General features: G+C 42.6%; 1 protein-coding gene across 5 annotated transcripts in view; it reads right to left on the bottom strand.

Annotated features, from left to right (window-relative positions):
- PTPN4 (protein tyrosine phosphatase non-receptor type 4) overlaps positions 1-4,981 on the bottom strand; it is a 207,056-nt gene extending 202,075 nt beyond the window's left edge. For all 5 annotated transcript variants that reach the window (XM_054044369.1, XM_054044368.1, XM_054044367.1 and 2 more), the window contains exon 1: positions 4,491-4,981. The gene's annotated coding sequence lies outside the window, so the exon portion shown is untranslated. The remainder of the gene's footprint in view (positions 1-4,490) is intronic.
- Positions 4,982-19,729: the final 14,748 nt, after the last annotated feature.

The following is a 19,729-nucleotide window of genomic DNA, read 5'->3' on the forward strand; positions in this document are numbered from 1 at the left end:
GATATTGGTTCTCTGATATTTTAATTAACACATTTCCAAGACAACCCACCAACACTGTCAGAATCTAACAATAGGCTGTCCAAACCTTGATTAGGACTTTTGGGCACAGCTGTAATTTAAGCCGGTGGTTCTCAACCTTTCCAAACTACTGTACCCCTTTCAGGAGTCTGATTTGTCTTGCATACCCTCAGGTTTCACCTCACTTAAAAACGACTTGCAAAATCAGACACAAGAATACAAAAGAATCACAGCACACTACTACTGGAAAATTGCTTACTTTCTCATTTTTACCACATACAGTAAAAGCTGTTTTATCCGGCACTTCACCAACCAGAAAGCTCTATAAACCGGCATTTCTGATATTCATTGGAAGTCTGGTTTATAGTCCAGTTGGCGTGGGGCCGGCAGGTAGCTGGGGCGTGGGACGGGGTGCGGCACACGGGATGGGGTGCAGCGCACGGGCTCTAGGAGGGAGTTTGGGTGCGGGAGGGGGCTCGGGGTAGGGGTATGGGAGAGGGTGTGGAGTGCCGGATCCAGGAGGAACTCACCTCAGGCGGCTCCACGCAAGCGGCGACCTGTCCCGGCTGCTCCTAGGCAGAGCACGGCAGGCAGCTCTGCATGCTACCTCTGCTCACAGGCGCCACTCCCCCAGCTGCAGAGCCAGCGCTCGAGGCAGCGTGCAGAGCCTCCTGCCGCACCTCTGCCTAGGAGCAGCCGGGACGGGGAGCCGCCTGAGGTGAGTGCCCCCTGGATCCAGCACCCTGAGCCCACTCCTGTGCCCCAACCCTCTGCTCCGAGCCCACTCCCACACCCAAACTCCCTCCCAGAGCCCACGCCCTGCACCCCCTCCTACACCCCAAGCCCCCAGCCCTGCACCTCCTCCCACACCCAAACTCCCTTCCTCTTAGTTAACAGGCATTTTTCACTTATCGGCACCCCCCATTCTCCCAACATGCCAGATAAAACAGTTTTTTACTATTATAAAATAAATCAACTGGAATATAAATAGTGTACTTACATTTCAGTGTATAGTATATAGAGCAGTATAAAGTCATTGTCTGTATGAAATCTTTTGTCAGTTTGTACTGACTTCGCTAGTGCTTTTTATTAAGCCAGTTGTAAAACTAGGCAAATAATATCTAGATGAGTTGATGTGCACCCTGGAACACCTCTGCATACCCCTGGTAGAGAATGACTGATTTAAGCAACAAAAATCATCAGTGGCTAAAATATAGTTTTTCAAAAAGTAAATAATCAGTGCACTTAATCTTTAACACACCTCAAGCTTTTGTTTTTAGCCCCAGCCCTACAACTACAGACACACAGGCATGGAAGTCAATGAGACTCTAAGCAGGCACAGGTGTTAACCATGATCATTCACTTGTAGCAAGTGCTCACAATAAATAATGACCCAGTATTTCTAGAATGAACATTAAGGCCCTAAATCAGAGGTGGGCAAACTACAGTCTGCGGGCCAAATCCGGCCCGCGGAACCCTCCTGCCCGGCCCGGAAGGCTAGCCCCCGGCCTCTCCACTGCGCAATGCTCTGGGCGGCGGGGCTGCGAGCTCTTGCCAGGCAGTGCAGCTGCAGAGCCACAGCCTGACCCGGTGCTGTGAGGTGCATGGTGGCTGGCTCGAGCCGGGCGGCGCGGATGCTTGTCCTAGTGCTCTGGGCGGCATGGCTGTAGCGTCACCAGCGCTCCAGGCAGCGGTAAGAGGGAAGGGAAGGTTGGATAGAGGGCAGGGGAGTTCGGGGGGGTGGTCAGGGGTGGGGCGGTCAGAGGACGAGGAACAGGGGGGTTGAATGGGGCAGAGGTCTGGGGGGGCAGTCAGGAAGGAGGGAGGGTTGGATGGGGCGGCAGGGAGCACTCAGGAGCAGGGGTTCCGGGGGCGGTCAGGGAGAAGGGGTGGCTGGATAGGGCAGGGAGGGGCAGTCAGGAATGAGAGGAGGGGTTGGATGGAGGGCCGGGGGGGTTGAAGGCAGTCAGGGGACAGGGAGGGGTGGATGGGACAGGGGTCCTGGGGGGGCCATCAGGGGACAGGGAATGGGAAGGTTGGATGGGGCAGGAGTCCCGGGGGGCAGGGGGGGCTGTCAGGGGGTGAGAGGCGAGGGGAGTTGGATAGGGGGCAGGGGCCAGGCCTGTCTCTTTGGGGAGGCACAGCCTTGCTTAATCAGCCCTCCATATAATTTTGGAAACCCAATGTGGCCCTCAGGCCAAAAAGTTTGCCCGCCCCTGCCCTAAATGCTGCAATGTTACTTTTACGTAGGTGGAGCCCTCGCCTGCACAGAGGTCATTGTAGAATCAGAACAAACATACAGTACTTGGGGAGGCGTACAATTGCCATATATTTAACACCACCATGCTAATTAAAGTGACATTTTAACAGTTAATAAATAATGCCTCTATCCCATATTAGAGAGCTCATTCACTGAAAACAGCAATTAACACATTACAGTACTTTTAACATGCTAGGGTTTTGTTTTCATTTATTTTTGTTTTACAAATACAGCCTCTAACAATAATAAACTATAAACTTGTTACAGAAGGCAGTTCATATTAACTTTCGTGTGGCAACATTTTAAGTACACCCAACCCTGAAAGTATTTTTAGCAAGGGCGTTCAATCAATACTGTCTTAACCTTCTAATTCCTCATTTAAGCTGACTGTAAACACAACTTTAAAGCAATGAATATATTTTGTGGAGCTAGCTAACTGGTAAAAGAAATAAGATTTATTCTGGTATCTAAATTCATTATGAACCTAAATCACAAACAAACCAGAATCTAAGCACATATGGAATGAGACACGAGAAAGCAAAACACTAGCACATTTATGCTTTTGAAGAAGCTACACGGAGGTTTCAATTTCTGCAACAGCTTTAAGAAGGCTAAATAGATGACAAAAGACAAGAAAAAAATCCTGAAAACAAAATACTAGGAAACTGGAAAATTAAAGATAGTAAAGAGATATTTTTACACATTCTGTCCTATTTTGTTATGCCTTTCTAAAAGTTCAAGTTAAATGTTTAAAATTGATCTTCAAAATCACATCTTCTTGTAAACAAAGTTGCATTTCTGAGATTATAAACCACAAACATTCCAGAGACTGTGTGTGTATATTTATATGTGTGTACCCTCTCCAAGGACTGACCTATCAGTTTGACGGTGAAGCATAACAAATTTGAGATTTATGCTATGAAAAAAAAACGGAGTGGAAAAAATAACTTTTGAGGTCAATGAAGCAAGAAATGTCAAAAATAAGGTACTCACAAAATGTTTAGGCAGCAAACTGGAAAAGCTTTGGCACAATGCAAATATCTTACAAGAAAATTGTTTTATAAAATTTAATTTAAATTTACATTCCTGTATCATTACAACACATTTAAGGTGTAATGAGCTCACAGACATCTGGCTGTATGTGGGCACTCCTTGCATTACAAAGCATTTCTTTATCAATATCAATACAGTAGTCAAAAAACACACATGCAATAAACCCTCACTACCATTCATACCAGAGCTTAGTTTAAGCACGAGAAATATCCAAACTGACAAAATGCATGTGCTACTGTGGCTTAGCCATCAATGTCTACCTTAAAAGCGTCCTCTACTGAATTTTTTACATGCACTAAAAATCATCAGGGATACAAGCATTTTGATATGTGCATTTTGTTTTAGGCTCTTTAAATCATCTATTACTCTTACTGTAGGAACAGTGGCACAACATTTGATCACCTATATATTTACATTTGCTTAAGCAACTGGAATATTTCATGTAAACCGGCAGCTAGCTAGTTTTAACAAAAGCCTTGTTTTGAAAAAAAAAAACAACAGCCTTCTTCCTTTTCCAGATGGTAGTGCAATGAGTTCATGAGTTACCCATCACCAGGTACAGTAAAAGCCCCCCTTGTATATAAGATGTAGGCGATTATACAAGCTTTCTGGTTGAAGGAGACACTAAAAAAACGTACTGTAAGAATGAAAAGACTGCCCTCAAACCTATGTTCCCTGTCCAAAGAAACCCACGGGCTCTCACCCATGCACCTAGGAATCATGACAATCTTATACTTCCATATTAAATCCATTCCCCATATAAGAATGCCTTGGTTCAGAAATGTGAGGAGTTTCCTATACTGCTGGATCCCTAGAAAACATACGCCCCAGCCATCCTCACCACCCCCCTTTCTTCTGGACGGTGTTTTTGAACCCAGGGGGTGTTTGGGGGCTTTTTTTTCCAGCCTTCTTCCGAAATCTTTTGGGCAGGTGCGGGAAGGGGGGGGGCGCGGAACCACCCACCCTGGCGGGGGCTCTCAGCAGAGCTGCTTTCCATTAACAGCTCCGTATATGGGATGTTACAGGGGGCTGCAGAGGGTGGGCTGGAGACGGCAAACGCCTGGCCCCTTCCACACCCCGCACTAGCGCCGCCGCCAGCGCGACCCGCCGCGCACACGGCCCCAGCCTCCGGTCTCGGCGCCCCGCGCGCTTCTCTCACCTTCACATAACAGCCGCGTCCTTCCCGATCAGGCGAGCGGGGCGCTGAGGAGAGGCCCGCGGGCTGGGCTCGGCTCGCCGCTGCCGCCCCGCGACCCCCCTCGCGCGCACAGGCGCGCTCGCTGCCTTCAGTTCCCCCGCAGCAGCCGCCGCACGGGCAGCAGCAGCAGCCGCCCCGCTCCCAGCCGCAGCGGCGGGGACCACATCGTACTGCGGCGACTGGGCCGGAGAGAAGGCGGCGAACCCTCCCCCCCCCCCTTCGGACACTCCTCTGCCCCCCGCCTACAACCGCTGGGGGGCGGCACTAGCGCAGGGGACCCCACGGGAAGGGGCACAGGACCCCCCGTGCACTCAGTGAGGGGGGGGTGAACCGGAGGAGAGGGCGGAGGCAGCAGGCTCTCTGCCGACGTGAGTGGAGCGCTGCCTGGAGAAGGGGGGGAACCACAGCCTCTTTCCCTCAGGGCCTCCCTCCCTCCCTCCTCACACAGGCAGCATAGCAACCAACATGGCGGCTGCGCAGTCACCCAGCGAAGGGGGGGACGAGATCTCGCGAGAACTGAAAGTGGAGCAAGCGGGAGCCCCCGGCCTGCTCGTACGTATCCCGCCTACTCCCCGTTGTCTGCTCAGGGATTGGTGGGGCAGGGCGAAAGGGGCCGGCAAAACTAGGCCGGGGCGGGAACAATCCAACCACTTTGATTGGCTGAGTCAATGCTCAACCCAGCCCAGTCCCACTGTGACGTTGACAAGAACTGAGCTGTCAGTCAGAATAAGACCTCGCCTCTTGCTTCAGCGCTTGGACGCTTCAATGGAGCAGGTTGAGAGCTTCCTGCAAGGGGGGGGTTGTGTCTGTGTCAGGGAGCTGGGCGCCACCTAGTGGCAGATACAGTTACAGCGAACTTCGGTTCTACATTTAGCACATGTTTGTGAGAGGGTACTGTACTTGTTGGGAATAGGCCACTTCCACCTTCATCGACTTGGCCTTGTTAGCACTGACTCCCCACTTGGTAAGGCAAAGCCCATCTTTTCATGTGCTGTGATATATATACTGCTTAGTTTATTTTCCACTCCATGCATCTGATGAAATGGGTTTTATCCTGCGGGAAAGCTTATGCCCAAATTTGTTAGTCTCTAAGGTGCTACAAGGACTCCTCGTTGTTTTTGCTGATACAGACTAACACGGGTGCCACTCTAAAACCAGTAAATAAAGCCTGACAATAATTTACACAGATTAATTCCATCTTCATAACCTTACATTTGTGTGACTAGAAGAACTCTTGCATTTTGGACACAATGTAGAGTACGTTGTAACTGATTAGAATGTGTTATTGTACTTTATTATTTACATTACCACAATACCCCAAGACCCCACAAAAGACTGGAGCCCTGTTATTCAAGGCACTGCATTACTGCCTCCCCTACACCCCCCGCCAAATACTGTATAACCCCCTTTGGGACAGACACCATCTCTGTCCCAAAGAGTTTCCTGGTGAGGGTTACAGCAACAGCATGGCGAGTAGGGAGGACCAGACCTCCTTTTCCTTCTCAACAGGTTCCAGCTCCTCCTGGGGGACTCCCCAGTGTTCCCAGGCCAGCCAGGAGATCTAATCCCTCCAGTGGGTCGGCCTCAGGGCTTACACCCATTGGCACATATCCTGTAAAGTTCCAACGGAAGCCTTCCTAGGACATCCTTATCAGGTGCCTGAACAACATCAAACTGGCTCTCCTCCATCCAGAGGAGTAGCAGCTCTACTACAAGGCCCTCCCGAATAGCCAAACTCCTCGCCCTAACTCAAGAGAGTAAGCTCACCCCCCGCAAGGCAAAGGGGAGGGTTGGATGTGATGCCAGAATGGCAGCAGGAGGGACGGACCACGACAGACGGCCTCCACAATGGAAAAATTTAAGAACTTGATTCTGCAAGCACATACGCGCTTAACTTTTAAGTATATGAGTAGTCTCATTTAGTTCAATAAGAGCACTTGTGCATGAAATTAAATTTGTGTAGAAGTGTTTGCAGGATTGGCACCTAAACAAAACAGAACTGATGAATATAACAAAAACAGTAAAAGCACATGGGATAAGAGTGTAAGTGTCATGCAGTTACATTGAGTTTTATGCAATCTTACTCTATGATTTCAAATAAATTTTTGGAAGTGTTTTGGTTTTGTTTCAGGGGGACGGGGGTTAATTTAAAGAATTTGTTGAACCATTACCAATTCCCTAACATTCATCACCACCATCTAATCAAAAAGTTACCCTCCCTGACTGGCTCTTTACCAAGTATTAAGCAGCTATCTTTTAGTATATTATATAACATTCTATATATAGTATCTTCACCGCTATATCAGGAACTGGCACCCTTCCTTTACATAAACCTCCCTCCCTCTGGGATACCTGCCCCACATGGAACTGGGAGGATTTCAGCGCCTGGAGAATTCACTTGCTCTCTGTGATGTTCTTCTGGGAGCAAAGGTGTATTATTTGTGAGGTTGGGAGATTGACTTTTTAAAGTTTTGGCTATGAGAAAGGACAACTGAGGTAATAGGCATCTTCATAGCCCCTGTCAGCAGAGATTTCAAAGTTCATGTTCTGTAACTTATGAATGGACTTTGTTACTAAAAACAAAAATCCATTAGCAATTCTGTATCTTAAACTTTAATTTTAATAATTGAAATTACAAGTCATCAGATAAGGTTACAAAGTTTCAGATCAAGCTATGTAGTCTTGCAATGAACCATGTTGTGTGCGCCTATCAAACGCCCCAGCTTAACACACGCTTCGTGAAAAGATTAGCTCAAAGTCCTGTAACCAAAGCAGGACACAACGGAGTCTATTCTGTACTAATTTCTAGCTTTCTGAGCGTTTCCTTAGTTCCCTTTATAGACATATTCTGTTTAGGAACTTCCAGTTCCTGAATTCTGCACTTTTGCAGCTACTCTCAGCCTCAAACTCTGGGCACTAGTTATCCTCTGTATACTGATAAAGGAATATTCAATTGCAGTTTGTAACTAGTTTCTATAGTGTCCTCTTTCCCAGATCATAATGAATTTCTTCACCCTGAAATTGCACAGAATGTTTTTTAGTCCAATTACATGTACAATATTCAAGCTTCAAAGTTTGTCTTTTAAATTGCTATGTCAATCTTTATTTTGTGTCTCAATGTGCCAAGCATGATGTCAGTGCTTAGCAAATATTAAAAAATTATTATTTTAAATAGAGTGATAGAGCACTCACACCCAAATCATCTGATATTACTATAACTATATTATTAATTTTGTGACAGAAGTTGTAAGCCACTGTAATAGGGTCAGCACCCACCTCTCACAAGCACCCACTCTGGTTGGGTGTGTCCTAGGGTGACCAGAGAGGAAGTGTGAAAAATCAGGTCAGGGGGTAATAAGCACCTCTACAAGACAAAGCCCCAAAAATCAGGACTGCCCCTATAAAATCAGGCTATCTGATCACCCTACTGTGTCCACACTCTTTACTTAGTCCCTGCAGCCAGCCAGGAACTCCCTCAGTTGTCTCCCAGTCCCTGCCAGCAATTTGTCTTAGGCTCAGTCCTAGTAGCCAGTCAGGAGCCTCTCACCCCCCCTGGTCCCAGCCAGCAGACTATCTTTGGTCCTGCTCATCTTCCAGCCAGGGACACAATCCTTTCTTCTCCAGCCAGGGCCGGCTCCAGGCACCAGCTTCTCAAGCAGGTGCCTGGGGCGGCCGCTCCAGAGAGGGGCAGCACATCCAGGTATTCGGCGGCAATTTGGCGGATGGTCCCTCACTCCGCCTGGGAGCGAAGGACCTCCTGCCGCATTGCCGCCGCAGATCGCGATCGCGACTTTTTGTTTGTTTGTTTGTTTTGGCTGCTTGGGGCAGCCAAAACCCTGGAGCCAGCCCTGTCTCCAGCTCCAAGCAGCAACTAACTACTGCTGTGTTTTGTAGCTCCTTTATAGAGCCCTCCTGGCACCTGACTGGCTATTCCAGCAGCCCCTCTGATTGGTTGCTTCCTCACAACCACTCTAGGCTACTTAGAGGACTTCTCCACTGTGCCTTTTCTGGGTTGGGTGTAGCAAAACTCTGAGACCTCAAGCAGGGGGGCCTTGGTGCCTAGTCCAACCCCATCACAGCTACTATAAAAGATACACTTTTGCTAACCCCAAAGCAAAATGACTCTGCTGTGTTACCTAGAGACATTAGATATCTCAATGTAGCTCTGTTACAATATTATTATTATTTGTATTATTATTTACATAGGGCTTGATGCAAAGCCCACTGAGTTCACTACTTTGGTTGAGGCCCATCTTGCTAACAGAGTTCTAGATGTTTTACAGATAAATATAAACATGAGGCTTCAGCTTCTGACCCATAGAACTTACAATCTAAAAATAAACAAAACAGTTAAATGGCAAGATATTTTGGATATACCCATTCACCTGATAGGAAATGTGGAGGTCATCATAAGCAGTAAGGATCTGAAGATGCCAAATTGTATGTTTTGGGCTATGGGTAGTCACTTGCTGAACTGCTTCTTTGCTAAATTATGTATTAATTTGGGATGTTGGACCGAAATGACAGTTTGGGGATATTATTGCTTTGTCTAACATCTGCAAGTTCAGCTGTAAAGACTATTCAGTATGGCCACAGCAGCCCTTTTTATGCTGAAGAGAGATCCAGTCATTATTCTTATATGATTATGAAGTATACAGGAGTGATCTATAATCCACTACACCAATGTTCTCAATCTGTTGCTTCATGGAAAGCTGGCTGGTCATCTGGTATGGGCTCCTCTTCCTTGTTTTCAGCTGCTAAACTAGATTTAATGTCAGTTTAAAAAAATACATTAAATACTTTTCTCTCTCATGTAGGGAATTGGTGTAATTGCCACAGAGATGTTATATGAATGGAAAGCGAAGTGTTGGGAGAGCTGATAAGAGAATTACTCTATTAAAATCTGAGACTACTTGAACGGAAACATTAATAATTACCGTAGATAAAGGAGAAAGCAGATTTTTGTCCCAGGTAGGTAGGTCACTTAGTCTGAGTCAAAAGGTTGTGTAGAAGTGCTAAGCATGTTAGTCCTATAAGTAAGAAGAGGAAGGGTGGGGTGGAAACCAGAGGAAATAAGAGATTATTTTTATTGGACTAAATTAAAATAAAATGAGTGTGTTTTCAAGGATGACATCTCTTCATGAGGCCATGGAAAAGAGAGCAGGATGGAGCCATAGATGATGAGCTAAAGGTGTTAATTCAGAAAACTCCAAAATAAAATAGATCAAGGAAGAACTACAAAAACAACAAAGAGTCTGGTGGCACCTTAAAGACTAACAGATTTATTTGGGCATAAGCTTTCGTGAGTAAAAACCTCACTTCTTCGGATGCAAGGAAGAACTGTGTGTAATGAGAGGTTTAAAAACAAGGTACATAGAGTGCATGGGAGTTTCTATCCTGTCAGCTTTACCATGAATAGAGCCTCTATAAATCAAAATAAGAACAAAGTGAAAGGGTACAGAGGATTCCTCTGATCAGCCCCATTTTAAAGTCAGTGGGACAAATTCAGCTTGCTTGGCTTCAAAGGGGTTTAAGTGTGGGCAGAATTTGTCACAATGATTGTTGATTTTTTGTTTTTATTTTTTGGAGACTGAGGGAAGCTACCAGCAGTGCACTAGGAAATCAATGTCCTTCTTGAGCCTCCCTGGTTTGGAAGTAAAAACAACTGGCTCAGTTTGAATGTAAATAAATATCTGTGCTGCACAAAGTGAGGAAGATACAAACCAAAGAGGGTTACGTTTTTGGTTAAGGATCATTACCATAAAAGTCTGGTTAACACTCCTATAGCCTATGAATAATATTCCTATATAATGTGAATAAATCTTTTGCTTCAGTGTTTGTCTCTCACCAACACTCCCTCAGTATCTACCATAAGGCTCATCTTTTCAAGTAGAATGACATTTACTAATAAAAGACTATAAAAATTAAGTTGCAGATATATATCCGTATCTTTATTTATTTTTATTATTATAGATACCAGAAACAAAACATGTTGATTCGTTTAGTATTGTGATCCATGTAGTATTATGTGAAAATTGCCTCCAGCTTGCTTAACTCTGCTTCAGTAGCATGGCTTTTTAATTCACCAACAAGTTCCTGTGTTGCTGCTTGCCTGCATTAGGTGGGCAAAGCCCCCGTCTCCAAAGTTATTTCAGGGGCTTAATTTTCAAAGCAGTGAGTGGAGATTTAGCTGCACAGTTTCCATTGCTGTTATTGAGAATCATGAAACTGTATATCTCAGTGCACTGCTTGGAAAATGTATGTATCTTTAACCATTTCCCAGAACCTAACTGTCATAGGTCAGGGCAACTGTATTCCTCCTCATGGTTCACCAAGGGCACCCACCCTAGGCTTCTGGCGCCTCGACTGTCATCTGTCTTGGGTGGAGACCTGTGTCTCTCTCCTTCCTGCACAGCCTATACTGTGATATCCCCAGCAAGCCAGATTGCCTAAACAGGCCAGCATCTCTGGTATGCTTTCTCTTTGGAGGGTTTGCACAGCTGTAACTGCCAGCAGTCCCTAGTTACCACACAACTCTTTATAAGGAAACACATTTATTTTTAAGGTGAAAGCATTACAAAGAAAATATATTAAAAACAGTAAAAGAACCTACATGCATGCTAAGAAACTTATCAGAGGTCACCTCAATGCTAGTGAGGGGCTCTGGAAGGTGTCAGTCCTTAGAATATCAGGGTTGGAAAGGACCTCAGGAGGTCATCTAGTCCAACCTCCTGCTCAAAGCAGGACCACTCCCCAGACAAATTTTTATCCCAGTTCCCTAAATGGCCCCCTCACGGATTGAACTCACAACCCTAGGTTTAGCAGGCCAATGCTCAAACCACTGAGCTATCCCTCCCTCCTTACAACCCTTCCCTAAGGATTGGGACATCCCCTGGGACAGAAGGTCCTATCCATTTGCTGGATCAGAACTAAGGCCCTGAGTCAGTTGAAACTCAGGCTATTTATCCAAAAGTCCTTTCTTTGTCTGTTGGTCTCTGCAGAATCCAGTTTGAACTAGCATATCAGAGCATCTCCAGGTAGTGGTACTTCTCCGGAGGTGTTACAACCTCAGTGAATTTGCCTAATTACGCCCACTGTTCTTAGTTTCTAGAGGAGCTACTGTCACCCTCCCCAGTGGAATTACATACAATCCCTGTCCCACAGTGGTCATAAACTTAATACAGTAAGATCTCCCAAAGACATTGCAGGAAATTGCCATATCTGTCACACTAATCTCACAGGTTTTGTCTAAATCTAGAAATATATAAAAGACCCTCTTTGACTTAATAGATTTATTTGAATGTGTTTGTGTCAATAACGATATTATTCATGCAAGGCCTGCCATGCAAGTGGTTATCATTTAAATTAGTGAATTATAAAAACAATTGTGAATGAGATTTTAAATGTCTCATTGAAACATCTTGCAAGCTCCTACATTGCCTACCCAGAAAGATAATGGAGCAAATAATCAATTAATTTGTAAGCACCTAAAAGGTAATAAGGTGATAAGTCCATTCCATGCATCTGAAGAAGTGAGGGTTTTTACCCACGAAAGCTTATGCCCAAATAAATCTGTTAGTCTTTAAGGTGCCACCGGACTCCTTGCTGTTTTTGTGGATATACACTAACACGGCTACCCCCTGATACTTGAAGGTGATAAGTAACACTCAACGTGAATTTGTCAAGATCAAACGTCAAATCAATCTAATATCCTTCTTTGACAGGACAACAAGCCTTGTGGATAGCGAGGATGCAGTAGATGTGATACATCTCAACTTTAGTAAGGCTTTTGATACTGTCTTACGTGACTACTCATAAACAAAATAGGGCAATATAGACAAACGTACTATAAGGTGGATGCACAACTGGTCTGGAAACTGTACTCAGCAAGTAGTTATCAATGGTTCACAGTCAAGCTGGAAGGCATATCAAGTGGGGTCCCACAGGGATCTGTCCGGGGTTTGGTTTTATTCAATATCTTCACAAATGATTTGGATAAAGGCATGGAGAACACACTTTTAAAGTTTGTGGATGATACCAACCTGGGAGGGGTTGTAAGCGCTTTGGAGGATAGAATTAGAATTCAAAATAATCTTGACAAACTGGAGAAATAGTCTGAAATAAATAGGATTAAATTCAATAAAGACAAATGCAAACTATTACACTTAGGACGGAATAATCAATTGCACAAATACAAAATGTGAAATGATGGTCTAGGAAGGAGTACTGCAGAAAAGGATCTGTGGGTTATAGAAGATCACAAATGAAATATAAGTCATCAGTGTAATACTGTTGCAAACAAAGTGAATATCATTCTGGGATGTATTAGCAGGAGTGTTGTAAGCAAGACAAGAGAAGTAATTTTTTCCACTTTACTCATCAGCATTGATAAGGCCTGAACTGGAGTGCTCTGTCTAGTTCTGGGCGCCAAACTTCAGGAAAGATGTGAACAAATTAGAGAAGGTCCAGACAAGAACAACAAAAATGATTAAAGGTCTAAAAACATGACTTTATGAGGAAATGTTGAAAAAATTGAGTTTGTTTAGTCTGGAGAAGAGAAGACTGACGGGGTACATGATAACAGTCTTCAAGTATGTAAAAGATTGTTATAAAGAGGTGGGTGATACATTGTTCTCCTCATCCACTGAGGACAGGACAAGAAGTCATGAGCTTAAATTGCAGCAAGGTTAGACATTGGGAAAAACTTGCTAATTGTAAGGTTGGATAAGCACTACAACAAATATCCCAGGGAAGTTGTGGAATCTCTGTCATTGGAGGTTTGTAAGAACAGGTTAAACAAACACCTGTCAGGGACGGTCTGGAAAATATTTAGTTCTGCCTCAGTGCAGGGGACTCGACTAGATGACCTATCAAGGTCCCTTCTTCTAGACCTACATTTCTATAATTCCAAATGGTTAAATCTCATTGAAATCAATAGGATGCAAGCACATGCTTTAGTGCTAAATATAAACGGACTTAAGTATGTGCTTAAGATTAAGCACACATGTAAATGCTTTGTTGTAACAGGACCCATATGCTGCCCCTGCAGGGGGATGGACTTCATGATCTAATGGCTCTTTTCCATCTACTCTTCTATGATCTTCCTATGGATGAAAAATGTGATACAAAATTAAAAACCCTAACCATCTCCATCCATTACCCACTGTGTCCTGTTCCTTACAAAACAATAGTAAAACAGTCATATTATACATATAGAATTTTTAAGCAAAGATCTTAATGTGCTTTACAAATGTAAGCTATTATTATCGTCCCCATTTTTCTTCATGGGCAAACTGAGGCACGAATAGCTATTCAATATCCAATATATCAATCATTGAGCTTTTTTCATGTGCAAATTGTAGCTGGAAATCTCATGAAGACATTGCTGTCCTGTGGGATATTTGTTACTTTATATTTCTGGCTGCTACAGAAAAAACTGAGACTAACTTATCTCACTATTTCAACCATTCTGCTTCCAATCACAACCAGAACCTGTTGGGGAAAAAATGAGAAATCCCAATCAAAAGTTAACTAAAATATTTTGAACCTTAAAGAAAGCTTTAGTTTCAGTTTTGGGTCAAAAACCATAATGTTCCTATTTTAGCTAAACTGCTTTCATAAATTCATATATTTTAAGGCCAGAAGGGACTATTGTGATAACCTAATCTGACCTGCATGCAACAGGCCAAAGAACCTCACCCAGTAATTTGTGCATCAAGCCCATAACTTTGGTTTGGGCTATAGTACATCCTTTAGAAAGACATTCAGTCTTTCCCTTGTCTAGTTCCTGCATTAACCAGTCCAGCTAGGAATCACCATTGGAGGTTTCTGATTGTTGCTGTTTATTTGCCACAAAATTTGTTGAATTTTGGGAAAGGGAGAAAGAGTTTAAAAAAAAAATAGTCCTGATAGGCCCAATTTTCAAGGCATTAGTTTTATTCTGCTTTTGATATGTTGCTATTGCCACTCACAGACACTAAAATATTCCAACGAGCATATTGAAATTAATAACAGATGAAGATTCCATATTCCTTGTGTTTTTTGTTTTAAATGCATATAGCCGAAAAAACTTTTACACTATATACATCAATCATGATTGGCTAAATTTTCCAGGAATTACTTTGGAAAATAAGAAGTAGATGTTGTGTTAAATGTTCTCATTATAAGGTAATAATTATATACCAATAACTCTCGTAAGGTTTATATGGTATGTGCACTGGTAGCTATATTCTGTGATCCCTTTGTTCTTTGTTCTGCACCTTTACATTTATAAGAACTCTGCCAGTGAGCAGAGACAGTGGCTGTGTTGTTCTCAAAGTGGCTGCAGCTCATGTACATGAGGCCCACACACTGTGCTCTCTCATGCAGACTTGACTTTTGTTGTTTCCCCAATCTGAAATGAAACCATTCAGAATGGTGACTGATTTTCATGTCATGTATATACATTTGTGCAGTTACCTATTATACTTTGGTTTCAAGTCAAAAATTGAGAAGCCTGATCAAATACCAAATGTATAAAATAAAAGATGAGACAGGTCCCCTCCCATATTGTTGTTTGGGATTTTAAAAATTTGTAGTTCTTGGCATCTTTGGCCCCTCTGCAGGCATTTTGTAAAAGTTTGCACAGAAGCCAATACTCATTCATTTGAAACACAGAGAAGAGAAGACCAGATGTCACCTCCCACCAGCTCTGCAGTTTCACAGCTGAGGTTTTGCGGTCTACATTGTTTGCCAACAGCTAGCACCAACTGAAAGCTTTTTTTCCCCCCAACCAGCAAAACACACTGAGAAATGTAACTCCGCTCATAGGATTTTTTTCTCTGTTGCATTTTTATTTATCTCCCAGAAATAAACTGACTTTTGTAAGACAATAACTATAGGGAGAAAAAAAAACTGTTAGTTTAGTGACTGGTAGCTTGGTTTTACTGTGTATTAAATTATCTTGCATGTGTAGTACCAAATTCAGCCAAAACTGACCTTTACGGAGAAAAAGACAAAAACCTGCACAGCAGCAACTTAGCTAAACAAAACATGTTTGCAAACTATTTCCTGAACCGCCTACATTTAGGTTTCACCGCAAGGTAATTAAAATCAGCAAGAGGTATTTTGACCAGTTAAGTTCTTCCAGGAACAGTACAAATTGTTCTAAATTTTCAATTAATAGAATGGCTTATTTAATTTTTAGGGTTTTTACTTTACATCCAGTAAAATTTCCTAGAACAGCCATATTGTAAAGAAAGGGACCAGCTCAGAAGAAATTAAGGTGTCAGGATTTACAACATATTCGGTCCTCTGCATTTTGTTGCTGAGTGAAAATGATGTTAACACCCACAGGCTGCAAAAACAGTTGTTTGTTTTTAGTTTACAAATACCTTTCACTAGTACTAAATTTTTAGAATATATATCAGGCAACTTTTGTGGAAGGGCTGAGGCCTCGGTACAGAAACAGCAATGGCCACCATCTCACAAGAGGAAGGGGAACCACAGAGACACAGAAACCAATAAAAATGTCAGTCTATTTGACCTCTGTGCTATGGGTCAAACCCTAAAAGAAGACTCCACCACAGGAATAACAACGGCCTCTCCCTTAGATGGGAAGGAGTCACCAAACACAGAAGCCAATGAAAGATGACAGATAGCCCTGGAGACTGGAGTCCATTCTTTCTCCACAGAATAGATACAAGATGAGTTCCCTCACATTGCCCTGTTAACTGGTATTTCAGCATGACATGGAGGGACCACCCATCAAGGTCAGAGGGTAGTTCACTTTCCAGGGTCAAATGGTAGTTCACTCTCCAAGGTCATTCAATTCTTCACCTCTCTTGTGATGCCAGCAACAAGAATGCCCATTAGTGCCAATTCTAGTGGAGTATTTTTCTGATGTAGACACATATCATCTTATAACCAGAGTGCAGTGTTTCCAGTTCCCATTTTTTTATTACAAGTCTCATGATATTTCATCATTTTTAAAGACCCAGTTTCTAATCTGGAATTATTTTATTATATGACAATCTTAGCTTTCATTTTCTTAAAAAAGTTATTTTCTAATCCTCATGGCTCTAGAGAAAAGCTTGAAAATGTGATCTCTAAACAGTCAAAAACTAGAGGGGAAATAAAAATGCAATTCATTTATTTATTTTAAATCTCATAGTCTTTAAAACAATCTCATGATCTTTACGCTCCTCGCTCCTAGTTTTTTTAATTCTTGGCATTGACAATAATGAGACCACTAAATTATCTTTGGGCTAATTAAGAACACGCATAAACAAATTCCCCTCTAGATAAGCAGGCAAACAACTAGAGCTTTGCTACTGTAGTCACTTGTGTTTTGCAAAATGAAAAGGTGAAGTACATGTATCACCATTCTACTTTCATCACACTGATGTAGTATAGTTATGTGGTGATGTTTGCTGCCATTTCCTAAGTACTTAAAATATAGAGAAGGTTATCATTATTCCTGCCGGCTTATATTGCAGAATCATTAACCGGAGCCCACAGATAGTTGCTAGCTGACAACTAGATAGGAAAACCATTTAAACAAGTAAATTACAATGGTCTAGATTGTGATGAACTATGTATCCACTCAGGGAAGTAAGAATCCCTGCCCTTACACTCCTGCATTACACTCCTGGTTACTTGGATGTTGCGTCTCGGGGCACAGAAGTAAGTATGTGCTGTACTGCTCAGGGCAGGTGGGCACAGAGTGAGTAGGGAGGAATAAGGAATGAATAGCCTCTTGGCTCTGCCCCCACCAATGAGTCAGACAATTCAGTTAGTCAATCTGGGCAGCGCTGTCATTTGCAAAACACAAATCCCCCTTGAACAAGGGAGAAGAAGGGAGGGAATTGTGCCTCAGAGGACGGTCACTGAGTCACAGCACTTTCTAGTGCTATTCCTGGAATGATTCATCGTATGCATGATCCTTGCTGAGCATGGTACCTAAAGGCACATTCTAGTCTTATGGACATGATGGGATTCGGGGATTGTGCTTTTCCAGTTCAGACACTGAAAAACGGCAGAGATATTATGTATTAAAAACCACCCAATCAAAGATAAAGAAAATAATTTTTGCAAAAAATCATTGTATACTTTAAACAACTTCAGTAGTTTCTTAATTATTAAAAATGAATCAAGTTCCTCTTGCATTTTTGCTACAGACTTTATCCTCTAATTTATGTCCAATAAATATTAACACTGTTCAGAAAAAAAAAAGAGGGATGTTATAAAATATGACTTTAAATTTGGACTTTGAAATTTGTCCCTGGCTTTATGGACAATTTGTAGCTTGAAAGTAACTGCACTGATTACTACATTTTTTTAGGACCTGCTGGGACTTGATAGGACTCAAAAATAAGTATTTTAATTCTGGATTAAAGCCACAAGGTGTGGAGTAAAAGCCCACTCATGCATTTATTGCCCACCCAAAACTTCCATTAACTCCTGTGGGAGGTTTAGATGAGCAAGGAAGTCAAGATTAGTCCCTAGCCAAACACATACTGAGCCAAATCACGTCTAGGTATTTCCAATGCACCCATCACTGCATTAACACTGATATTAAAGGGTTTGTACAGGGTAGACGTCATGCAGAATTTGTCCCTTTGCAGGTCAGTAGCCCTGGTTCTGCAGATAGAATGAAAACAGTATTCAGCAGAAAAAGGGATGGAAAGCAAAGCTGACTTTAAGCCAAGATGGAAACACTTGTGAAAGCTGTGGGAGAGAGATCAGAATGAAAACAAGGGGGAGGGGAGTTTTCAAGGGACAATTTGCCTCCAGCGTATTTGTGTGCATCAGACATGGAGCCACACTTGAGCTGGATCTTGGCCAGATTTATCATCCTACTCTTCCAGGATTACAAGCACCTCATTGTACACAGCTAACGGCAGCCACTACAGAGTAACCCTCTGAGTTTTTGCTGAAAGATTTAGGGAAGTGAATATTCTGCACACTGTAGCATTTCATGTTCTCATCCCTATAATATGTAATAATAAAGGCACCCCTCTACGTGTCATTTGTGCTCATAGTGGTTTTGTTTTGTGATTTACCCTCTCTCCACTAGATGCTACACTGAGACCATCAAACATTTATTGAACCAAATAACGTTTGAAAAGTCACAGCAAAATAGTGTTTAAAATGAATAGTGATTATAAACTTGGCTTCTTTATATCACTGTATAGTGAGGATCTGATCTTGATATCTCTCACACTGCTGTAATGCCACTGTCTTCATCAGTTACCTCTGATTTACAGCAGTGTGAATGAGAGAAAAAACAGGCCCTTAGATTTCATACTATTGATATTGTTCAGGTGGAATCATATTTTATAATCACCCAAACATATGAAATAGTTTATTGAGAACATTTTGCACTATCTGAAACTTACAGAACAGAATATTTCTCAGTAGAATGGGCTACTCATTCATTTGTCCTGTACATTTCATCTTAGGAAGCAAATCATGCATGACTAACTGGAGAAGCAGTACATTAAATGATAAATTCCATGAAGCTTACAATGCATGGTTACCATTAAAATAATATTATAGTCCAACATTATTTTCTCAGATGTTGTGCAAGCCTTTGACACTCTCAGTTGGGAAGTCTCAGGGCGTCTGCTAGAGCTTTTTAGCTTGTAAATATTTTGCATTGTGCAATACACTATAGCAAAACAGAATAGGATCATATTACCTCTCAGCTAATGCAGGGTAGACCAAACATTTCTGCACATGCTTGCTTGTATGACAAGCTCATATGATAAATAAATTAGGCCTTTCTTGGGGTCCTTACTGATGCAAAACAAACCAAAATCCAGTGGTGATTTTGCCCGAGTAAAGTCTTCAGGATCCTTTCTTATGCCACATTCCTAGAGGTCCCCTGTTTCTTATGCACAATCTGTCATTTGTAATGCTACATGGAAGTGTAGTCCACATACAGTACATTACAGCATATTTTTAATGGCTTAAGAAACAACAACAAATATAATTTGGTGACATTTAAATGTATCTTGGTTAAAATATAATATCCTTGATGTGCCTCCTCTTCTGCCCACGTGGACACAATTTAGGACACAAGCTTGAATAGAAAACAATGTTCTGTTAAAGTTAAATGGAGCATTTGATGAGTGAAAATTCATCAGTTTACTGATTAGGGTCCTCATCCTCAGCTGGTGTAAATTGGCCCAGCTTTGTTGATTTCGGTGGAACTATGA

This window comes from Malaclemys terrapin, chromosome 11 (genome assembly GCF_027887155.1).
Source record: "Malaclemys terrapin pileata isolate rMalTer1 chromosome 11, rMalTer1.hap1, whole genome shotgun sequence".
NCBI lineage: Eukaryota > Metazoa > Chordata > Testudines > Emydidae > Malaclemys > Malaclemys terrapin.